A 21,635-nucleotide genomic window follows, 5' to 3' on the forward strand; every position below is an offset into this window, starting at 1 on the left:
CTACCCAAGTATATCTGTAGAGAGTGTGTAGTCATCACCCAGTGAAGGCATTATAGTCGACGCGCCCCTGTCATTTGGGAGTCCCTTGCTACTCAATTCCCATCTATGTCACGTGTGGCATCCCTGTCCTGGTGGGGGTCGGAGTCAGTCTCATTGATGGTGGTGTGTTCCAGGAGGTAGGCTTGGAGAGGAGCCCAGATATCTCGCGCGCAAGAAGAGGGTGGCAAGAGTTAATCGTAGGTGTGCAGCTGTTCCTGGCAATCTGTAAGATCGTTCAGCCAATCTTTAAATTTGGGGGTGCAGCCTCTGCCCAATCGGCAGGCAATCTGTCGTTTAGCTAGTAGTAGAGCCAAGGAGGCATATCCCCGCATCTTGGCAGGCAGTGGTTCGGTATACCCTAACAGAGCGGTGAGGGGGTTGGCGGGCACATGCGTTCCCATCATTGAGTCTAAGACCTGGAGAACTTCCCTCCAATATTCTCGGACAGGCAGACAGTCCCAGGCCAGATGTCCGAAGTCTGTGCCTACTGCGCCGCATCTATCGAACCGATCATTGTCTCGCAGGTGTAAGCGGTGGAGGCGAGCCGGGGTGTAGTATAGTCGGTGAATGTATTTGTAATGTGTGAAGCGTAGTCTACTGTTGGCAGAGATATCGTCAGTCTGGCGGCAGCAAAAGGACCATTGTTCCTCCGTGAGAGGATGCCCCAGCTCTCCCTCCCATTTGCGCTGGGATGGGGTAGGGTCACTCTCACTTTCTTTTTGGGTGGTGCGATAGAGTAGTGACACCACATGCACGGAAGTGGTCTGTTGTAAGAGGACGTGAAGAGGGAGCATAATGGGAGGTTCTAGCGGGATGCATTGGATGAAGGTCCGCATATCTTGTCTAAGCCTCACGTATTAGAATCGCTCCAGGGGGGTGGGGAAGGTGGAGCCGAAGAATTCCTCGCTGGTGCAAAACTTCCCTTGTGTATATAGTTGACGTCAGGTGAGACAGGACAGCCTGCGAAGCATGCGGCGGCAGCCTCCCTCCTGCGTGACCGGAAGGTTTTGCCGACCCTGTAGAGGCGCCAAGGGCGAATAGAGTAGGGAACATTATATTCTATGCGCCAGATCCCGCCAGGCGCTGGTGGTGCATTGTACAGTGGGGGAGGCTAGGTGTCTAGGGACCGTAGGGGTGCTGAGGTACGCTGCGCAAGGTGTGGGGGTCATGTACCTGTCCTCTACAGCTAAATGAGGCATGAAAGGGGTGGATGCATCCAATAGGCTGCGTAGTGGGCCTGGGCACATGCGAAATAGAGTTTTAAATACAGTACTTCAAATCCTCCGGCGGCAAAGGGTCACGTGAGGACTTCCCAGGTTAGTCTGGGTTGCTTCCCACCCCACACCAGATGGATCAGCTGGGTCTTAATACTCTTAAAAAAATGGCGGCTGGGAGCATATGGGATGTTGGTGAATAGATAAAGCAGTTTGGGCAGCACTACCATCTTAATTAGGAGGTCTAGTGTTCGCCCATAATTGGAACGCATCAGTTTATCTCGGTTGCGGGATATGGGTATTCCGAGGTATGTGATCATGTCCTCACTCCACGCAAGTGGGGAGTCTGTGAGGGGGTATATCTGGGATTTCCCCCAATTCACGTTAACCCCGGAGAGGTGGCCAAAGAGGATGAGTAGACGAAGAATGGGGTTGAGGTTGACGTCAGGATCACGCAGATATAACGTAAGGTCATCCGCGTACAGTGATATTAGTATCTGCCTCTCTGGATAGATCAACGCATGTTCACGGAAGTGTTGCCGGACTTTGGCCACCAGGGGTTCAATCGCTATGGTGCCTCGTGCTATTGTGAAGGGAGATGACTGGACGCCATTAACCATGACTCTAGCTTGTAATCCTGTGTATAACAGATTTATCCAGGCTAGGAAGGGGGCGGAGAATCCCATGCGCTGTAGGATGAAGGCGAGATAGTCCCATTCCAGGGAATCGAACGCCTTGGTGGCGTCAAGAAATATTGCCGCCGCGTTCGTATCAGGATCGATGTCATGAAGTATCGCAAACAGAGTGCGCAGATTGTGAGAAGTGCCTCTATTGGGCACAAATCCGGATTCATCAGAAAGCACTAGGACAGTCATAAGAGGGCTGATGCAATTTGAGATTAACTTAGCCAAGATTTTGGCGTCAACATTTATTAATGAGAGAGGCCTGTAGGAGTTGCAGTGTGTGGTCGGCTTGCTAGGTTTAGGCAGGGAAATGATGCATGCCTCTCGCATAGTTGGGGGGAGTATGCCTGTTTCGCGAGCCTCCTCATATACATGTCTCAGTACCGGGATAAGTAAGTGGCGGAACATTTTATAAAATTCGGCAGAGAGGCCGTCCGACCCTGGCGCTTTTCCGGATTGCAGTTGCATGATGGCTGATATAATCTCCTCATCCTCGTGATGTTCCAGGAGAAACTCCCTCTGTCCATCACCCAGTCAGGTAATCGCGGTGTCCTCAAAAAAGGGGGTGAAGTCTACCGGTTGTGTTCTATGAGTCCTATATAGGAGTTTGTAAAAACTGCGGAAAGTCTCCACGATATCAGACGTGTTCCTGTGCAGTTGGCCTTCTTCATTTTCAATTTCGTTTGAGAAATGTGGAGGGTGAAGCTGGGGCGCTAGTGCCTTCCCCGGTCTGTCTCCCTCCCCATATTGGAGCGCTCTGTGGTATTTTCCCCTAAATCTACACTCGCTTTCTGCTGTCTCCTGATATTCATTAAGTAAGCTTCGTAGACGAGCCTGCAACTCCGGAGTAGGGGTGTTTTGTATCTCGGCTACCTTGTGTTTGAGTTCTGTCTCCAACCTACGTAGAGTGGATCGAAGATCTCGCAAGATCCTCCTCGCTCTTTGCTATACATTGTCCCTGAATGGTAACTTTGAATGCGTCCCATACCGTGGAGTATTGCTCCACCGAATCCTCGTTTCGAGGGAAGAAATCGGTGATCTCCTGTTCTAGCTCCTGTTTAAATACTGGATCGATCAGGGACAGCGGGTTGAGGCGCCAGGTCAGGAAAGGCGAGTCTTCATGCGGGGGGGTAAGAGTGAGGAGTACTGGGGAGTGATCGGAGTAGGTGCGGGGGAGATGGGACGCGTGCGTTAGCCAGGGAGTGAGGCCTTTGGTGATGAGCCAGCCATCTATCCTCGACCAAGAGGAGCGGGCCGTGGTGTAGCAGGTTCCCTCTTGCAACAGTGGGTGCAGATGGCGCCAAGCGTTTATCAACTCATGATCAGTGACAATCGTGGTGAGAGTGAAATGTGAGCTGGAGTAGTGATGTGGTTGGGGGTGCGAGCGGTCTAGTGTAGGGTTTAACACACTAAAGTCACCGCCCCAGAGTAAGTGAGTAGATCCGATGTCCAGGATCTTGCCCCATAGCACCCGGAAGAATTCCGGGTCGTCCGTGTTTGGTCCATAGCAGGAGACGAAGGTGAAGGATTGAGTGGCTAACCTGCCCCAAGGGATAGTGTAGCGGCCCTGCTTGTCTACGAGGGAGCCTATGGGGGTGTAAGGAAGGGATTTCTTTACAAGGACACATGTGCCCCGGGCGTGGGAAGAGTAAGAGGAGAAGCATGCATAACCTGCCCAGCGGGATGCAAAGGTGGTGGGGTTGGCGGGGCTGAAGGGCATCTCCTGCAGCATTGCGCAATGGACGTTATGGCGGTCTAAATAAGATAAAATGTGTTGGCGTTTGTGGGGATCTCATAAGCCTCGTACATTTCAAGTGAGGAAGTGATATGCGGGGGATCTAGAGCAGTCAGTCATGGTAGCGGCTTAAATTGTATATACGTGGGTGTGGATATGGTTCGAGTCGACGTCGGCATCTAGTCGAGTGGATGTACAATAGAACAGTGGCGCGTAGCGTGGCATGAGGTCTGAACCCTCTCAAAAGGGTGTGCATAAGTCCCCTTCCCCCCTCCCACATCAGCATCCCAATCCTGCCATGGCCCGTATAACTATCCCCCTCCCAACTACCCCTTAGCGCCAGGTTCCCAACTGGGGAAAGTGGTCTAAATGGTAACATAACTTTCAAAAAAACAACACAATATTAAGGGTTCACCTGATGGGTGGAGTCCAGAGGGCCACCAGAGTCTCCTCGCTCTAGCGAGGGTGTTCGGGCAGTCACATGTAGGCTCTTCTTGCACCGTAGATTGGTGCTGTTGTATGGTCTGGTTGGTTTCTCCAGCGAAGCGGTGAGGGAGACAGGATTCAGCAATTACCAGTATATAAGCCAAGGCTGTGAGGTGTATATAGGTGTTAACGTGTGTGTATCTAGGGCTTTGCTCTGCTATGGGCAGAGTCTGGGGAGATTGCAGCTCCAGGGGGCCAGTGGTGACTGTGTGCAGCCAGGGAGGGAGCACCGTCCCCGCTAAGGCCGTGTGCAGTCCATGGCAGAAGTCAAAGGCCCCCTATGCAGTGTGTGTCTGGCTAACTCCCAGAGGGCAATGTCAATTCCAAAAAGCGGGGAAACGTTGTATCATTCAATGTCCGAAGTGTCCCCACCACCGTCTGGGCGGTGGGGTGGAGAGGAGCGACCTGCGGGTTGCTTCGGTAGAGCCTTGATGAAGTCCTGCGCATGTTGCGGAGTGTTGAAGAAATGTTGCTTGCCTAGGTGCGTGACTTTTAGATGGGCGGTGAAAAGCATTGCGTAGGGCAGGTTGAGTTGTTGCAATTTCTTTTTTACGGGGAGGAATTTCCGCCTCTGTTCTTGAACAGCCATGGTGAAGTTAGGATAGATCGAGATGTCTATTCCCTCAAAGCGGAGTTGACCATGTTCCCTGGAGAGGCGGAGGGCCGCATCACGGTCCTGATAATTGAGTACCCTGGCTATTATCGGGCGATGCGGGGCACCCGGGACAGGGCGAGCCGCTAACGAACGGTGAGCCCGCTCCACCACCAGGATCGGCAAAAAGGCCTCCCTACCAAACAGCGCGATGAGGAGGCGCTCCACATATTCCTCCATCTTGCCGGTGGCTGCCGATTCCGATACCCCCAGGAGGCGGAGGTTGTTCCGCCTAGAGCGGGATTCTAAATCTTCATTTTTGGCCGCTATAACTTTTAGGACCCACTCCATTTCCAGTGTGCGAGTTGTAGTTGTGGTGGAGGTGTCCTCCAGGTCTGAAATGCGACGATCCGCCTCCGCCACTCGATCTTCGTGTTTGTCCACTCTGTGCGTAACACCATCGAGTCTGGCATTCATGGAGTTCATTTTCAATTCGATGGAGGTCAGGCTGGACTGCATGACTAGTAAGAGTTCCTCTAGGTCCGCGGTAGAGGGGGCCGGGGCCTCCGCTTGATCTTCCTCTTGGTCCGCTTGGGAGCAGGTGGTCTTCCGCACCTTCAAATTGAGTTTTGGTTGCCGCCCATCTGGCTTCCCCATGGTGATAGGATATGAAGCGCGATGCAAGTAAAATGGCCGGGAGGTGACCCACCAGCGTATCAGAGACGATTAGTAGCTCACAGGGCAGCAGCATATTCAATAACTGGAGTGTCGGGCGCAGCAGGCGCGCTCCGCTTCATGTGTTCGCAGGGTGCTGTCGCAGGGTGGCCGTTCTCGTGGTCCTTGGGGATGGCCGTCCCCTACCTCATACTCCAGGGCCCCTTCAGCCGGTTGGGGAGTGTCTTCTCAGAGGAGCAGGCACCTCACCTCTATGCCTTCTTTGGCGCCCACACAAGGCTCTCTTCCAATTGACCGGGTGGCTTGTGACCTTCACAGACAGACCCCCAAGAGCGAGCAGCGGTGTTGAACTAACAGGTCTGCCCCATCTCAAAGAGGGCCAGTCATGTGTCTTCTCTCCCGGGGCCCCACATACTTCAAGGCGGCAGCTGGGGACAGCAGCACTCCACGGCCCGGGCACCGATGTTCCGTCACCGTGGGCGCTATTACCAGGGGAGTCTCCAGTGCGGGCTAATTAGGCCCCGGGCGCTATCCCCCCCCAGAGGGAACAGCAGGGCAAGGAGGCATATAGGTCCTGCGGGGTCACAGCGGCGGATCAGCACGGTAATGTGAGGCGCATATCTAGGCCCAGGAGCACAGGACTCGCAAATGTCAGAGGCCACAGAGGGAGTGTAGTGAAGGCCAGGGCGCTCCGGTCGTCAAGTGGTGTGCCCACTGCCAACCAGGTGTGAGGACAATGCTAGCAGTGGGGCTCGGGCAGTTTCACGCGATGGCCTGCTCCGTTACCGCTCTAGTACTATGGCTAGCGTTCAGTAATTATAGGGGGCACAGCCGGAGCAGCAGATCACGGCCGACCACCTCGAGGGCCGCAGAGATAGTGTCTTTTGCCAAGTCCGGGCTCAACAGAAGGGCGCCTGGAGTACAGGATTCGCAGGTCTCACAGGCCACAGGGGGAGTGTCGCAGAGGCCGGGTCACTCAGGCCATCAATTGATATGTCCGCTGCGAACCAGGTAGGATTGCAGTGCTGTCAATGGGGCCTGGGCAGTTTCACGCGGTGACCTGTTCCGTCGCCGCACCAGTTCTCTGGCCAGTGTTCAGCAGCTGTGAAGGTCACAGCCAAAGCGGCAGAGCACGGCCGTGCACCACAAGGGCCGCAGGGATGATGCCTGATTTCGATCCTGGACTCAGCAGCGGGTCACTGGGTGCCGGCCGGCCTCAGGGCAATGCCGGGCACTCACCTCTTATAAGCTGCAGCGGCACCTCCGGCCACCAGCTAGTCCACCCCGTCCGCTGGTCCCACCACGTCGCGGAGGTCCACGGGGCCGCAGCGGCCCAACCCAAAGGATGCAGGCACGGCACTGATGCAGGGGGGGAGGGACGCCACGATGGTGCAATCCTCCGGTGATCAGCCCCAGCCGCTCTCATCAGCGCCGTTCGGCTCAGCTCAATCGGGCCGCATCGCCGCCATTTTGTGAGTCGTGGCCGCGGAAGCCAGATGGCAGTTATAGGGTTTCCCAAGCAGGTATGTCGTCGCCCTTGGCTATGGTATGGAGCTGCGCTATTTCGATGGCCAGATTTCTGTTTCAAGTGCATTGGTCGTTCGAGATGACAAGGATAATGGTCGGATTTCAGCCCGAACTGCAAGAGCCTCACGCAAGTGCGGCCATCTTGCTTGGCGCCCTCTAGCTCCCCCGTATCAGGATTCTTTGTGAGAATTAAGTGGATGAAGTGTCTTCTATTCTTCTAATTAGAGACACTGCCACGAGATGGGCTTTTACTGAGTATTGACGGTCACTTTTAACTAGGTCCAGCAAGTGAGGAAATACTTTTTGGGGATTGTATGGACACTGGGTGAAAATGTTTGCCTTTGCAACAGAAACACTTCCACTTGGCGTATGATCCTTTGTGGTTGCTGGTATTCGCGGATGTGCCAGGATGTACCTGCATTGCATTCCACCAGCAGATTCGTGCATCCGAATCTGAGTGCTCAGGTATCATGCCATCAGGCTCAGTGACTTGAGATTATGATGGAGTGTCTCTCCATTACATCTAAAGAGGTGCCTGGATTGCGTTTTAAATAGCATCGCAGGAAAAACTGATGTTTATAGGAACCTGCTGTACCAGTACTGGCATGGCCACGCTGGGGCAATGCGAACCAGGGTACAGTGATCCACCTTCCTAGGTACTCCTAGGATCAGGAGAAATGGAGAAAATGCGTATACCAAGACATTGGATCAGTTGATCAAAAGGCTTTGCCCTTGGTTCAATCTGTCAAAATCTGTGGGAGCAGCACCACCATATATCTTGTTGCTGCGGATGGCGACCAAGTCAAGTGCGACATGGCCCCACTTGTGGAAGATGTAGTCCACCTGATCCTGGTGGAACTTGTGTCAATTCAATAGTGTTTGATTTAGTCTATTTGTCTGATCATTTGTGTGTCCTGATATGTGCTCCAAGCTATAGAGACCTGATGGGAGAAGGCCCAGTCACATAGCAGCTACACCTCTTCTGACAGAGGCTTTGAACTCGCTCCTCTCAGCTTGGCATAGTAAAACATCAATGTTGTGTTGTCTGTCTTGATGAGGACTACTTGACTGGTATGTCTCAGGAGTAACTATTGTAGGCCTAGTTTTATGGCACATCACCCAAATTATTTGATGTGGATCATCTTCTCTGCACTTTAACAGAGGCCTCTGGTTGACAGTTTCTACACATGAGCTCCCAAGCTCATAATGGGTGGATTTGTGGTTAGCATTACTCTGTCGGAAGAAGGAAGGACTTACATTTGAATTTATGGGAAACATCCACAAAAGCAGGGCCTGCATCAGCCGTCGTGTAACTTGGACCATGTTGTTCCAGAACCTGACCATTTGCTTTCATATTCTGTCTAGTTGTTGAACGGGTCTCTTCCGGAGCTTGCAAAAGGGTAAAATGCCTATGCAGGATGACATCATCCCCAGCAGAGACTAACTGCTTTGCAGAGAATTCTTCACCATGGGTTGGTGGGTCATCACTGAGGGAAATTGCTTTCCCAACTGTCTGTCCAGTATTGCTTCCAACAATTGAAGTTTGCCAGTGATCCTATAGAGGACTTGTCAATGTTTAGTGTCTGTCCTAACTTGTGAAATAGTATGACGCAGGTGGCCGGGAACTCAGGACTATCTCCATCGCTCTCTTGAGCAGAAGGAGAAGAATTTCCTTTTCTAGCTCTCTCAAGTGAAGATGATGTTCCTTCTTGGGTGAGCAGACAGGTGTTTTCTGTGTCCTGAGTACACAATTATTTGCGCCCATTGGTCCAATGTTATAGACTCCCATGCCTGGATAAAAATGAACATTTTCTCTCCAGCGTGTTGAAATGGAAATGGAAGGAAGGCAGCTGTGAAGACTCAAGCTCTCTTTTGGTAATCCTAGGAGTGTGATTGAGAACTGCTCCTTTCCCATCTGAAAGATATGCTAGATCTTTGATTTGGTTCATGTTGGATGCATATCCCTGGTCTGATGTGGGGGTTATTATGGTCTGCTTTGTCCTCCATACTGATTGTTGTTAGGTTATACAGATTTGTAGAGCACACTATCATCCGGGGGGGGAGGGTATCCTGGTGTTGAGCAGGTGTGAGTATAGCCACACCTAGAGCCTAGTGGTGCTGCTTGAGAAGCCAGATCTTCACATTCTTGAATTTGTAGTGGCTTTAGGAGCAATATAGGTGAGGCTTTACCACTGGATCTGTTTTTTTGTATGCGTAGGATGTGTGCAAGGGGGAGTCCAGACGAATAGGGGTGTATTGTATTTTGTATTGTAATTGCATTTATATAGCGCTTACTAACCCTGACGAGGCGTCAAAGTGCTTTTTCGGTGAGTAGCATGCTACTCCCGAACCCATAAAGGATTAGTGGTTATTTAGTATAATGAAATATGGAAGTAATTTGAGATGTGGATGTTTTGCATTGAGAAAGATAGTGAATGGAAAGAAGAGGAAAAGGTTAGCATTTATATAGCGATTGCTACCCCTGAGGATGTGTTTGAATTTCGATGAGTAGCACGCTACTCTGGAACCCACACAGAATTAGTGAGTAATTAGTATAGGGAAATATGAAATTAATTTGAGTGGTGGACATGTTAGTCTCTTATTTGGATTGAAAAGGAGTAGTGGAGGGATAGAAAAGGGAAGGGTCTAGCATTTTCTTTTCTTCTTTTTTGGAGTTCATAGCAGAAGAGGGGGTTTGGGATAAGTAAAGGGGAGGTGGAGTGGGAAGAGTCAGTGGGAAGGGTTTAGAAAGTCTTGTTTGGGAGATATGAATAGTAAATGAGGTATGAGATTATGCAAGGAGGGGTAGAGGAAGGAAGACTCTTGAATGGGTTCTTTTGGGGGTCATGGTATGGGTTTTGAGATGAATGAGGCAGTGGAGGTAGAGGATGTATTGATAGAGGTATGGGGTGAGAAATAAGGTAGTGCATTGAAGAAAGTAGCAGAATGAGGTTTGAGATGAGTCAGAGTGGAGGTAGAGGATATATTGCGAGAGATAGAGGGTGAGATTTAGGGTAGTGCATTGGATATGCTGAATTAGAAGCAAATTCATAAATATATAGATACATAAGCACATGGAAGGTATATATATGCATAAGGAAGGTAATATATGTAGGTTAAATTTGCAATTAATAAAACTCCGGCGTTTAAAGTGTTGTTCTACTTTAAAAAAAAAAAAATTATTAGTTGTAATTTAATAGTGAAGCAATTGTATACAAATAGTTATGATAAAAGTGTATGTAAGTAATATGTACATTTTTATGGCAGAACCAACGAATATCTATATTTTTAAAAACATAATTATTATACACGTTTTACATAGCAATACACATATGTAGGTACATATCTACAGTCCCAATAAATGCTTATTACAGAGGGATATGCTGTATATTTATGATTGAGTATGGTGGGTATGTGGGAAAGAGCCAATTCTTGAGTAGTCTTCTGAAGATAAGGTGGTTATCTGTTGATCTTATGTTTGGGGGTAAAGAGTTCCTTAGTTTGGCTGCTTGAACACAGAAGAATGTGCCACCCATGTTTTGTTTCTTGTACGGTGGGATTTTGAGGTGAGGCACTACTCTAGAGTGGAGGTTCCTTTGTTGAATGTATTTTGTGATTTTATTCCTGATGAAGAGTGGTCCTGTTCCATGTATTGCAGTGGCGTAGAGTGCAGTGGTCCGTGGTAGAGTAAGGTAGAGTGTACCAGCATAGAGTAGAGTGGTGCAGAGAAGAGAGGCATAGAGTGCAGTGTCAGATTGCAGTGGTGCACAGTGGATTAGAATGACGTAGATTGGAGTGGCATAGAGTGTAGTGGCGTAGAGTATGATGATGTAGAGTGCATTGAAATAGAGTGGAACAAAGCAACAATGTCTCAACTGGAAGTCATTCGATGAGGACAATTATAATGATAGTGTAAATCACAAGAAAGGAGAACAAAGGAAGGGAGACCACAGCGGGATTTGGTAAAGTGTAAAGTAATATTTGTTGGTAGTTGTAACAGCACTTCAGTACAGTTTTTATACAGTGACGATACCCCACAAGTGTGCACTGAACGTGCTAGTGATGGTGAACGGCGCAGTGACACTGGGGTGAAAAAACAGCAAGAACGGCGAAAAAATAAGAACAAATAATTATGCGCTCCATGATACATTGCAGATATGTACAACAACAGTGCCAAAGTTCTGTGCTGGGTAGTCGACGGCGTTTCGACCTGATCAATTCCAGATCATCATCAGGACAATGGTCACTAATTTCAGAGTAGTGCTGATGGGTAGTGCCGCAGAAAATTTAGTCATGCGGGGCAGCCTTAGAGGTCCAGCAGACAATCGGGTCATGCGGAGCGGCCTTAAAGGTCCAGCAAGGCAGCAAGTTGCAAAGAATTCACTGTAAGAGATCAGTGGATGATCTTGTGTGGACAAACAATGGGTAATCGAGAAATCATATCCTGATAGGTTAGCGTAGGGCTAATCAGGGGTTCCACAGGATCTGGGGGCAATCACGACCTGAGTGCGGGCAGCAAAGTTGTTCAGGATGCAGAGATCCAATATCTGAGCATGTGGGAAGATGGCCGCTATAAATCCGATGGATAAGTGAAGCATCCGGGTGTTTGGTAAAGTTAGTATGATGATGTAGAGTGCATTGGCATAGCCTGGCGTTTATGGAAGGTTTGAGAAAGCAGATACGATTGTTGATGTATGCTGGGCCAGTGTTATGTAGTGTATTGCAAATGTGGGTGCGGAGTTTGAATTGTGCTCGTTTGTGAATGGGGAGCCAGTGGAGCTTCATCAGGTGTGGTGTGATGTGAGTAGGGCATGGGAGGTTGAGAGTGATTCTGTTCCCTGAGTTCTGACTGATCTGCAGCCTTCTGGTGCGATTTTTGTTGATCCCGGCATAGAGGGTGTTCCCGTAGTCCAGCATGCTTTTGACCAGGGCGTGCATGACCGTATTCCAGGTGCAGATTGGAAACAATTTGAAAATCTTCCTTAGCATCTTTAGGGTATGGAAGCATGAGGCAGTGACACTATTGACTTGGGCAGTCATGTTGAAGTGGCTGCGCGGAGGGCTTATTTACAAGCCCCTTGCGTTGCCGGTATGTCACTTTTTCCCATATTAAAAGTAACGCACCTGTGGCACAAGGGGCTTGTACATAGGCCCCAGAATGTCTTAAGCAGTGGGAGGACAATTGAGTGTTTCCAAGTATCTGTCAAGGTCGCAGAAGAGATGGAGGCATTCAGAATGGGTGTGAGCATGAGCTGATGCATTGTAGTCTTCTGAAGTAGGTATGGTGGGAGTAGATCTGATGGGGCACCTGAGTGAACAGACTTCATGGTAGTAGCGGTTTTTCTGGAGTGATAATAGGCCATGTGGTTAACATTGTTTTTTGGGGATAAAATCAGGAGGTGTTTTGCCAGGTCTGTTGGGTTGGGTCCAGTGGAAGTTGCTGCAAACGGCATTGATTTTGTTGCTGAATTGAGAGAGATTGCAGGCAGAGATCCTGCAAGGGGGTGATCTCTTTTGAGGCAGCCGCTGGTGACTTGAAATCTTTTGCGATGGCAAAGATTTCCTGGCTTTTGTTAGTGTGGGCATCAATGAGGTCTTCCAGAGTGGGGAGTTTCGTGGTTCAGTCATTTGGTGGCAGTGTCTTAGAGCGGATTTGAACGTGCTCCTGTCTGCATAGTCATGGCTCATTATCTATTTGCGCTCCAATTATTTGCAGTGGTGTTTCATTAGTCTCAGTTCTGTCTAGAAACCTCACCTATAAGCATAGTATCTTAATGAGCAACACAAAGTGGTGTAGCCGAGACATAAATACTACATAACTCCAAGGGATTTTGCTGTATCTGTGTTTGTCTTTATGTTTTGTTGAGCTTCATCTATATGTTTTCCAAACAAGGTGAGTTCATCAAATAGCATGTCTAGGATGTTTTCTTGAACCTCTGGATGGAAATTTGTAGACTTTAGCCATCTCTGCCTCATGAAAATACTTGCTCCTGCCAGCTGGTAAAAGCCTGCATTCAATACATCCACTGCAGCATCAATGATGGCTGCAGATGTTATTGCTCGCTCCTTGATGACTGTCTTAGCAGTCTCTCTTTTTGTCTTCAGAGATGAGGTAGATCAGTGGCGACCTGTGATGTCCCACCTAAAGGTCATAATGCCCCAATATTGCTATGGCATTTGCGTCCTTCATTGATGTTGCCATTATCAAACTAAGTCTACGGCCGTAATTATCGCTCTGCCAGCTGTCTCTATGATGGTGTGACTGGCTGCATAGGACTGTAGGCCTTCCCCAAGGTGCCCTAGTCGTTGACATCTACCAGTAGGTCAGAGTCAAGAATCTAGGTGGGTAAGCTTGCTATCAACTTTATTGGTGAAATGATAACTGATGCTCAAAAGTTCATTGTCAAAAGTATGATCGACAAGGTCGTTGTCGACCATGTCAACAGGGCTGTCATTGATGAGGTGGAAGGCATCATTCCTGGCTATGCCATCGACCGCTTTGGTTGGACAGGCGATGTATCTGCATCATTGTGTAAGATATAGCCATCCCAGTCATCATTGCTTCCATCGTCTCCTTGTTGGTGTTCACCTTCTTCTTCCAAATCTGAATACTCAGAATCTGAGGAGACTTCATCCCCCAGGTTTTTGGTGTTGACTGGACCAGTGGTTGTTTGAGAGCTTTGGGGGCTTTGCCCGTAGGAGGCGGAATTGGAGGTAGAGTAAGCATGGTTGGGACCCAGGGAAGGGAAGGTATAGGTTATCCAGCAGACTGTTGAGGAAACAATCTTTGGAAGGTAGCCATCACCTTCTGCAAAGTTAAGCAAAATGCAACAGCAACCTGTATGATCTCTAGTTCCTTATAGTAATGATAAGGTCCATAACACTGAGGATTGCTAGCTACGAAGGTCTGTGACCTGTACTCATGCTCCTGGTAGGCTTTCTCTTTATCTAAGGCCTCTTCTCCAAACTCAGGAACGTAACGGGCACATAGGACTGTAGGCCTTCTCCGAGGTTTCTTAATTTCTGAGATCTACCAGTAGGTCAGAGTCCAGAATCCGAGTGGGTAGGCTTGCCATCACCTTTATGGGTGAAAAGATAACTGATGCTCAAAAATTAATAGTCAATAGTACCGTTGGCAAGGTCATTGTCAACCATGTCAACAAGGCTGTCATCGGCGAGGTGGAAGGCAGCATTCCGGAGTTTGCCATCGACCACGAAAGATGGATTCACAGTGGAAGGAGAGAGATCTTCAGGGTGGTTGCCGATTGTATCATCTTCTGCAATGGTCTTGCTGCCAAAGGAGCTATCATCGTAAGTAACAGCCTAGTCATCTACGGGGTCCTCGCTGATAAAGATCTTTTCAATTTCGTCAACAAGACTTGTCCCAAAGGTGACAATGGGGATGGTGTCGCCAATGACAGTGGCTTTCTCTTCGTCATTGTTGAAGATGACTAAAAGGTCACTAGCTAGGCCAGCAGTTCATTTAGGACATAAATGGTACTAGAATTTCCCAGTTGTTTGCTTAGATTGTTGTTCATCATTCCAGGAGTGTTTTTCTGAGAAAACTCAAGTTCATTCATCTGTTGAGGTGGCTACAGGTCGTTAAGGGTGTAAGTTCAGCTCTAGGCACCCCACCCTTCCTTTTTTGTGCTACCTTCAGGGAATTGCTTAGTGCACCACTGTTCACTGGCGTATGCACATATGGGGGGCATCAACCTTAGAAGAATATTTCTTATTTCTTTTTCTCCAGTAAATATAATGTCATCCAGCTCTCTTTATCCTTCAGAATTATGGAAGGTTTTCCACATGTTGCAGTGTCAAGCCTTGTACACTGGATAAAACGCATTAAATACATTGCTTCTATGACTCAACAGTATAGATCCTTTTCTCTTTACAGATAGAGCAGGAGATGTTTTTGCATGTCCGTCATAATGCCAGTTGGTGACAGAGAAGAAGGCTCCCTGGGCGAGAAAATGGTTTTTACCAGAAAAGTATCCCCAAAATAACTTGCAGCACTCTCAAAGCTGAAGATAGGGCTGGTTCCGTTCCAGAATACACCAGAAAGGAAACAGAATAAGGTCCATGAGTGGTTAAAGCAGCTCTCTTCTCAGGAACTCCCTCACACAACATGTAGTAGACATTTGAAATATGGTGACTTCTAGGGGGAGTAGGGGAGCTTAGCATTTCCACATCAGTGATACTACACAAACACTGCTGTTTGGGTCTATGGCCATTTGAACAATGTTTATTGTTATTTAAAGGTACTGGGATTTTAAGCCTTCTTTGACACTGGTGCATCATCAAAATTATCTTTTAGTTTGAAATATTTTTATTGAGTTATCTACAAACAAGATGCAACTGTTGTATTGTTTTGCAGAGCATCAAAATAACACAAAGATGGAATTCCCTGCCCCCTCCCTCTCCCCACCCTCTCCTCTCCCCTCCCGTCTCCTCCCCTGTTTAATATGTCTGGACAGAAAAGTGAAGAGCAGACCCAGCACTCCATTGCGCCGAATAGTAATGTTTAGTTTACACTTTGGCTCAACTCGGGAAGGCGTGGCAGCCGTAAATATCTAGGGCAGGACCGCTCCCGGAATTCAGTGCACAACAGAGAAACAAAGGGCCGCCACACATCGGCAAAAGAAGTGAGAAGGAGATGCTTTTCATGCCAAGAACATACCACAATCGATGTAACCATCCCTGCACTGTTGGTGTTCTGTCTGTGCCCCAGTGTGATAATATATTCTGTAGTGCCGCCCCTAAAGCTATACCTAGTTGCTTACCCTTACGAGACTCGAGGGGAAAGGTAAGCCTATCGGACATTCCCAGGACCACATATGCAGGGAAGCGTAATAGTGTAGTGTCGAAGTGGTTATCAATCTCGTCCAGCACCTGTGTCCAGTGAGTAGTGAAGGTAGGGCACTCCCACAACAGGTGCAAGAGTGTGTCTTCAGCGTCGCACCCTCTTCAGCAAGTAGGGGAATGGTCAGGGTCACTCTTTTGGAGTCGGGAGGGTGTAAGATACCAATGAGTCATAATCTTAGTGGCCGTTTCATTGCTAGATATATTACGCGCTAAATGTCGGGCTCTGTAATAAATGTCAGTCCGTTCTTTAGTGGTCAAGGTCCGACCGAGTTCGGCCTCCCACCGTCTTTGGCCCGCTGACTTAACCACCTGTTCTGGGGGAAGCATGATGTGGTAGAGTTCAGTGACAAGTCGCTTTGTGGATTGCTTCGAAAGAAACCAGCGCTCATACTGAGTGAGGGACCTCTCCACTCCTGGGCGGATTTGGGGTTGCATGACCAAGTGTCGTATTTGCAAATAATGGTAGCGTTCCATTTCAAATATGCGAAAGTCAGACTTAAAATCCTCGAAGGATCGAGGGCCTTCAATATCAAAAATTTTTCCAATAGAACTGTGCCCGGCTGTATCCCACTGACTAAAAGCTTCCCTATCAAGGCCCGAGGAGAAATCAGGATTTTCCGTAATAGGAGTGAGGGGCGAAGAGAAAGTTGTCAGACCATTACGTAGAGCTGTAGCATCCCAAGCTTTCAATGTGGCGTGGGCCACAGGGGAGCCATACAGCCCAGAGGGCCCAGAGGCCTTGCGAAGAAATGGAACCTTCCAGAGAGCCTTTTTTGCTAGTGCACGCTCCATAAAGATCCAGCACTTCCCAGATTCCGGTTGGGCCCATTCTAATAGAATCCGCAGCTGCGTTGCTTTATAATAGCGGTCAAGATCGGAGATCCCCATCCCCCCCTCCTCATGGGGTCTAAAACCCAGGCCCCTGTGTATTCGCTGCCTCTTTTCCACCCAGACAAAAGCGTTACATTTGGATTGTAACTGCTTTAAAACACCCGGGGGAGGTTCTACCGGGAGGGTTTGGAAGAGTTATAGGACTTTGGGGAGGCTGCTCAGCTTGAGGGCTGCTACTCTACCCAGCCACGAGAGATTGAACGGCCGCCATTGTTTGAGCTTCTGCCTCGTCTGATGCAGTAGCCGGGAGTAGTTCAGGGATGTCGTCTCAGCGGTGGATAAGGACAGCGTAATACTCAGATAGGGCATAACCTTTTGATCCCACTGAATAGGGCATGCCTGGGCCAGAACCGTGGTGGTGGTCTCCTTCAGTGAGAAGCCCAACGCTTGCTACTTGGCCACATTGACCTTGAATCCAGAAGCTGCTGTAAATTCCTCTAATTTGGCCAAAAACGCTGGAACTGAGGTATGGGGGACTCCAGCGTAGCAACAACATCGTCCGCATAAAGGCTGATTGTATGGCGCTCTCCCCCAAAAAGGATCCCCTGAATCTGCTGGTTCTCCCGGACCCATTGAGCTAGTGGCTCCATGTAAAGAGCAAAGAATAGGGGGGAGAGCGGGCAGCCCTGACACGTTCCCTGGTGATATTAAAGGGTTCAGAGGTAAAGCCATTTACTCTGACATTGGCTGAAGGGTGGCTGTAGTTGCTGAAAACCCATTGGCCAAAGCGGCGCCCAAACCTGAACCTCTCCAGAAAAGTCTCCAAGAAGAGCCAGTGGACCCTGTCAAACTGCTTCTTGGAGTCTATTGATAGGAAGACGCGCTACTCCAACTGTCGGTGGGACTTGTCCAAGAGATGTAGTAGCCTTCTAGTATTGTAGCTACACTGCCTACTCGTGACGAACCCGGCTTGCTCCAGGTCTAATAATCCTGGCATCATGGGCCCGATTCTAGCCACAAGAATCCCTGTGAAGATCTTGAAGTCGATGTTCAAGAGAGATATCAGCCTATAAGAGGCACAATATTTATTGTCTTTGCCATGTTTGGGCAAAACTGCCACTGACGCCAAAAGCATTGTGGGTGGCAGCCCCCTGATGTCCTTGATGGCATTGAAAATTCGTGTCAGTATTTGGGCTACGAGTGAACAAAACGTTTTGTAAAAAAGGGTGGTAAATCCATCTGGGCTTGGCGATTTAAGGAGTTTAAGTCGAGCTATGGCCGAGATAACTTCTTCGACTCTGATGGAACTATCTAGGGCCACTTCCTGGTTAGCCATCAGCTTGGAATGTGTTATGCTGTGACAATATCTGGATGGGTTCTGGTCAGGTAAAGACTGTGCGGTATACAACTTTGCATCAAAATCTCGAAAAGTGTTTGCTATATCCTCATCCTGTGTGTTCTCAATGCCCTCGTCAGTCAGAATGAGCGGGACTGTCACTGCCTGTCTTTGTGCACGCAATTTATGGGCCAATAAACTGCTGCATTTGTCCCCCCCAGTATAAAATGTGTGTTTCAAATGAAGCGCAGCGTATTCCGCCCTGTTGAGATCAAGGCTGGCCAGCTGCACCCTGGCTGCTTTCAGTTTTCTCCATATTCAAGGGGCCCCCGTCCTCTTATGGATCCCTTGTAATTCAAGTACTTGCTTAGAAAGTTCCTCCCTCTTCTCTCTGCGTGCCCTATTATCAGCAGCGGATGTAGCTATGAAGTCGCCCCAAGCTACTAATTTGAGGGTTTCCCAAAGGGAGACAATTGAGGTGTCTTGCATATCTTTTATAGCTAAGAAGTGTTTCAGTGACTTTGTGAGGTGGGTGACGACTTCAGGATGGTGCAGGAGTGAATCCCTAAGTCTCCAGGAGTATGACGGTCTAGAGGTAGGGGGGAACAGCAGAGTCGTGGCCAGGGCCGCGTGATCCGAGAGTGCCTGGGGCTCAATGACTGAGGTCTGCGCTACCTGAAGGAGAGAACGGGTCATTAGGAAGTAGTCCAGCCTGGCATAAGTCCCCCGGGCATGAGAATAAAAAGTATAGCTGAGTGTGTGAGGAAAAAGACTCCACAAATCTTCTAGGCCCAGGTTATGCCGCCATTGGCGGTGTGTGTCAGGGAGAACCCCCGTCAGTCCCTGCCACTGTGTGGAACAATCAAGCTGAACGTCAAACACGATGTTCAGGTTGCCCCTAATAAGGATTTGTGGATCGGGTTTAGAGGTGAAGTCGCCTATCGCTTTGTGTAAAAAGTTCTCCTGTCCCTCGTTAGGGGCGTATATAGTGGCCAGTGTTAGGGTGTGTCCTCCTATGGTCACCAAATGCACCAAGAGCCACCTTTTAATCTCCAATACCTTGGCCCCCATTCCCCCGGGAAACGTACACGCAACCAGCATGGCTACCCCGGCCTTCTTGGTAGGGAGGGTAGACTAGTACTGTTGCGTGAAAGCCATGAGCGCATTCTATGGGTATCGCTGGGCATCAAATAGGTCTCCTGCAGTAAACAGATATGGGCCCCAGAATCTTTCAAAGAAGACAGGATAGCCCTATGTTTAATTGGGTTGTTAAGCCCTTTTACGTTTAATGTTAGGATCTTAACACTCATCTACACTAAATGGGGGGGACGCCATGTGCTGCAAGTGTCTAAATGACAGTCAAGCTGTAGTTGTCCTAAAGCCGAGGTAGCCCAGGTAAGTCGCTGGGAACGAGGACATCGATGTCGCTGTCACCGTCGTCGTGCACCATTCCTCGGATGCGCATGTTATTCCGTCGGGACCTGTTTTCTAACTCCTTGGTATGGGTCTGCAGGTCCAGGTTCTGCTCCTGTAACCGGAGGACTTCTTGTTGGAGGTTCTCAATTTCCTCATCCTTTCCAGCTTCATGCTCCTCTAACATGTGAAGTTGCTCTCCCAGAGAGGCCACATCGCGGCGTACGTCCCGCAGGTCCGTCTGAAGTTCGCGCTTCATGGTCTATAATTGTCACTTTCCTGACACTCATTTCTTAAATCACTACCCATTGTATTACCAAATCAAGCAAAGGCACTTCCTTTCTATAATATAAAGTTCAAGTTTCATCTACACTTAGGTGTAATTCCAGTCCATCATTTTGTCTTTAATGCAGGTTAAATATTCCTATGGGATTTAAAATTGAGCCATCCTCCACCTTCTTTGTGCTGCTTGATGGATATGAACAAAACCTGCCCAGACAGAATCCAAATCACATAAATATGTTTATGGATAGCTTTGAGGAGTTTCTTTAATAGCCCCCACATTACTAGTAAATAAAAAATAATGTCATTTGAGTCCTTTGAGTGGAAAGTCAGACCTAACTATAACTCCAGACGTGATATGTCTGTCTCTTCATTAAGAAACACATTCTGTATGTGAAAGGGAGAGCTAAACTGTTCTCTCTAAGAAGCAGCTATCAACTTGAGCTGATTGAAATTAGACAGCTTAGGTTTTGGTTACGTTTCATGAATAGAATGTTAATTAAACAACAGACAACTACAAAGTTGTGCACAGTGGATTGGGGCACCCATGAAAGCCATACTTCACAGGGATTTGTGAAAAAATGTCCATTGTTTGTGAGTCTTGTGAAGAATGGGTTTAGGAGCTTATACTACTGAATTTGTAGTTTTGTACATCCAGACTATGTCATGCATATATAAATATATATATTAGAAGAGGCAGGAGTAGCGCCTCTGTGGTTAAAGTTAGGTCAGAGTTTCCAATGACAAGATATTTTTCGTTTTATTGATAATTTTGGCAGTGATCAACAAAACTGCATCAAATTTTCCAAAACAGAATAAAGTCAGCAGATTTCTGTTTACTGTGACAGGTTTCATTCATTTACATCTTGGGTGGAGGGAGGGGCAGAGTGAGAGTGGTGTAAAAAGTATTATTCCCATTTTAATTTCCATAGGATGCTTTGCTCTCTAATAGAGAGAAATTCGTTTTGCAAATTGTTCTCAATTAAAAATTCATAAGACCTCTCGAATCAAAGTTAGATATATCTTGATAGAGAGGAAGGGGTTTTTCATTTTTCCTATCATCGCAATACCATTTGATGAGTGTCCAGAAAATCTGGCAGATGCTTTGCACGTTTTAATTACTCCTGGTAATCTGAAATTTGTGGAGATTCCTCAACAGGGGTAGAGTAAAAAGGCTCTTGTTAGAACCACCAATTTCAGTTGAGAAATATATATATTTCGATGTTAATCTTTCTTACGGCAAGGCCCTACATGGGAAACAGCATTTACATTGCATGCTCTACTATACATGCGATTACAATGCAGTCGTTACAACAACCGCGTTGTCACAATGCATGTCATTACATCACAAGTTGTTTCTATGACATGTTGTAGGGGGCGCGCTAAACTAAGGAATAGTATAATTTACTATTCCAACATCTTCCCTACTGTTGCACACGCTGGAGTTGGAATAGTAAATTATACTATTCCTAAATCCAGCGCGCCCCCTACAGCAAGTCGTAAAAACGACTTGCGATATAATGGGTTGCAGTGTACCAATGAGGTCATTGTAGCGATCGCGTTGTAACTGCATGCGTTGTAGCGCATGCGATATAACATCGCATATTCCCCCACACCTAACGTGCTATTCATAAGGGGGGTTGGGTGTTCGCATAGGATTAGGCTGTAAGCCATATGTAGTGGGTGCTGGCCCCCAACCACTCTTGGGCACAGGGCTTGGCCAAAGTTCAGACCTGGTAGTGGGGGATTCCCTCTCCCTCTCTCCTGTGGATCACCCACAGCAGGTAGTGCTCTAGGCCTAGCCTTTGGCCAGCTGTTGAATGTGGTATATAATCAACTTTTGGGTGTGGCATGTGATGAGAAAACAGATATTAATTAAAAAATACACAATTAAAGTGTAGTGATTGGCTTTGGTAGTAAGGCCTTAAAATATTTTTAAAAAACACAATGAATTTCA

General features: G+C 48.1%; 1 protein-coding gene across 7 annotated transcripts in view; it reads left to right on the forward strand.

Annotated features, from left to right (window-relative positions):
• The window catches only part of LOC146789809 (ankyrin repeat and fibronectin type-III domain-containing protein 1-like), a 2,714,698-nt gene that overhangs the window by 2,689,880 nt on the left and 3,183 nt on the right, over positions 1-21,635 (forward strand). The gene's annotated exons all lie outside the window — the stretch shown is intronic.

The sequence above is a fragment of the Triturus cristatus genome, chromosome 10, assembly GCF_964204655.1.
Source record: "Triturus cristatus chromosome 10, aTriCri1.1, whole genome shotgun sequence".
NCBI classification, from domain to species: Eukaryota; Metazoa; Chordata; class Amphibia; order Caudata; family Salamandridae; genus Triturus; species Triturus cristatus.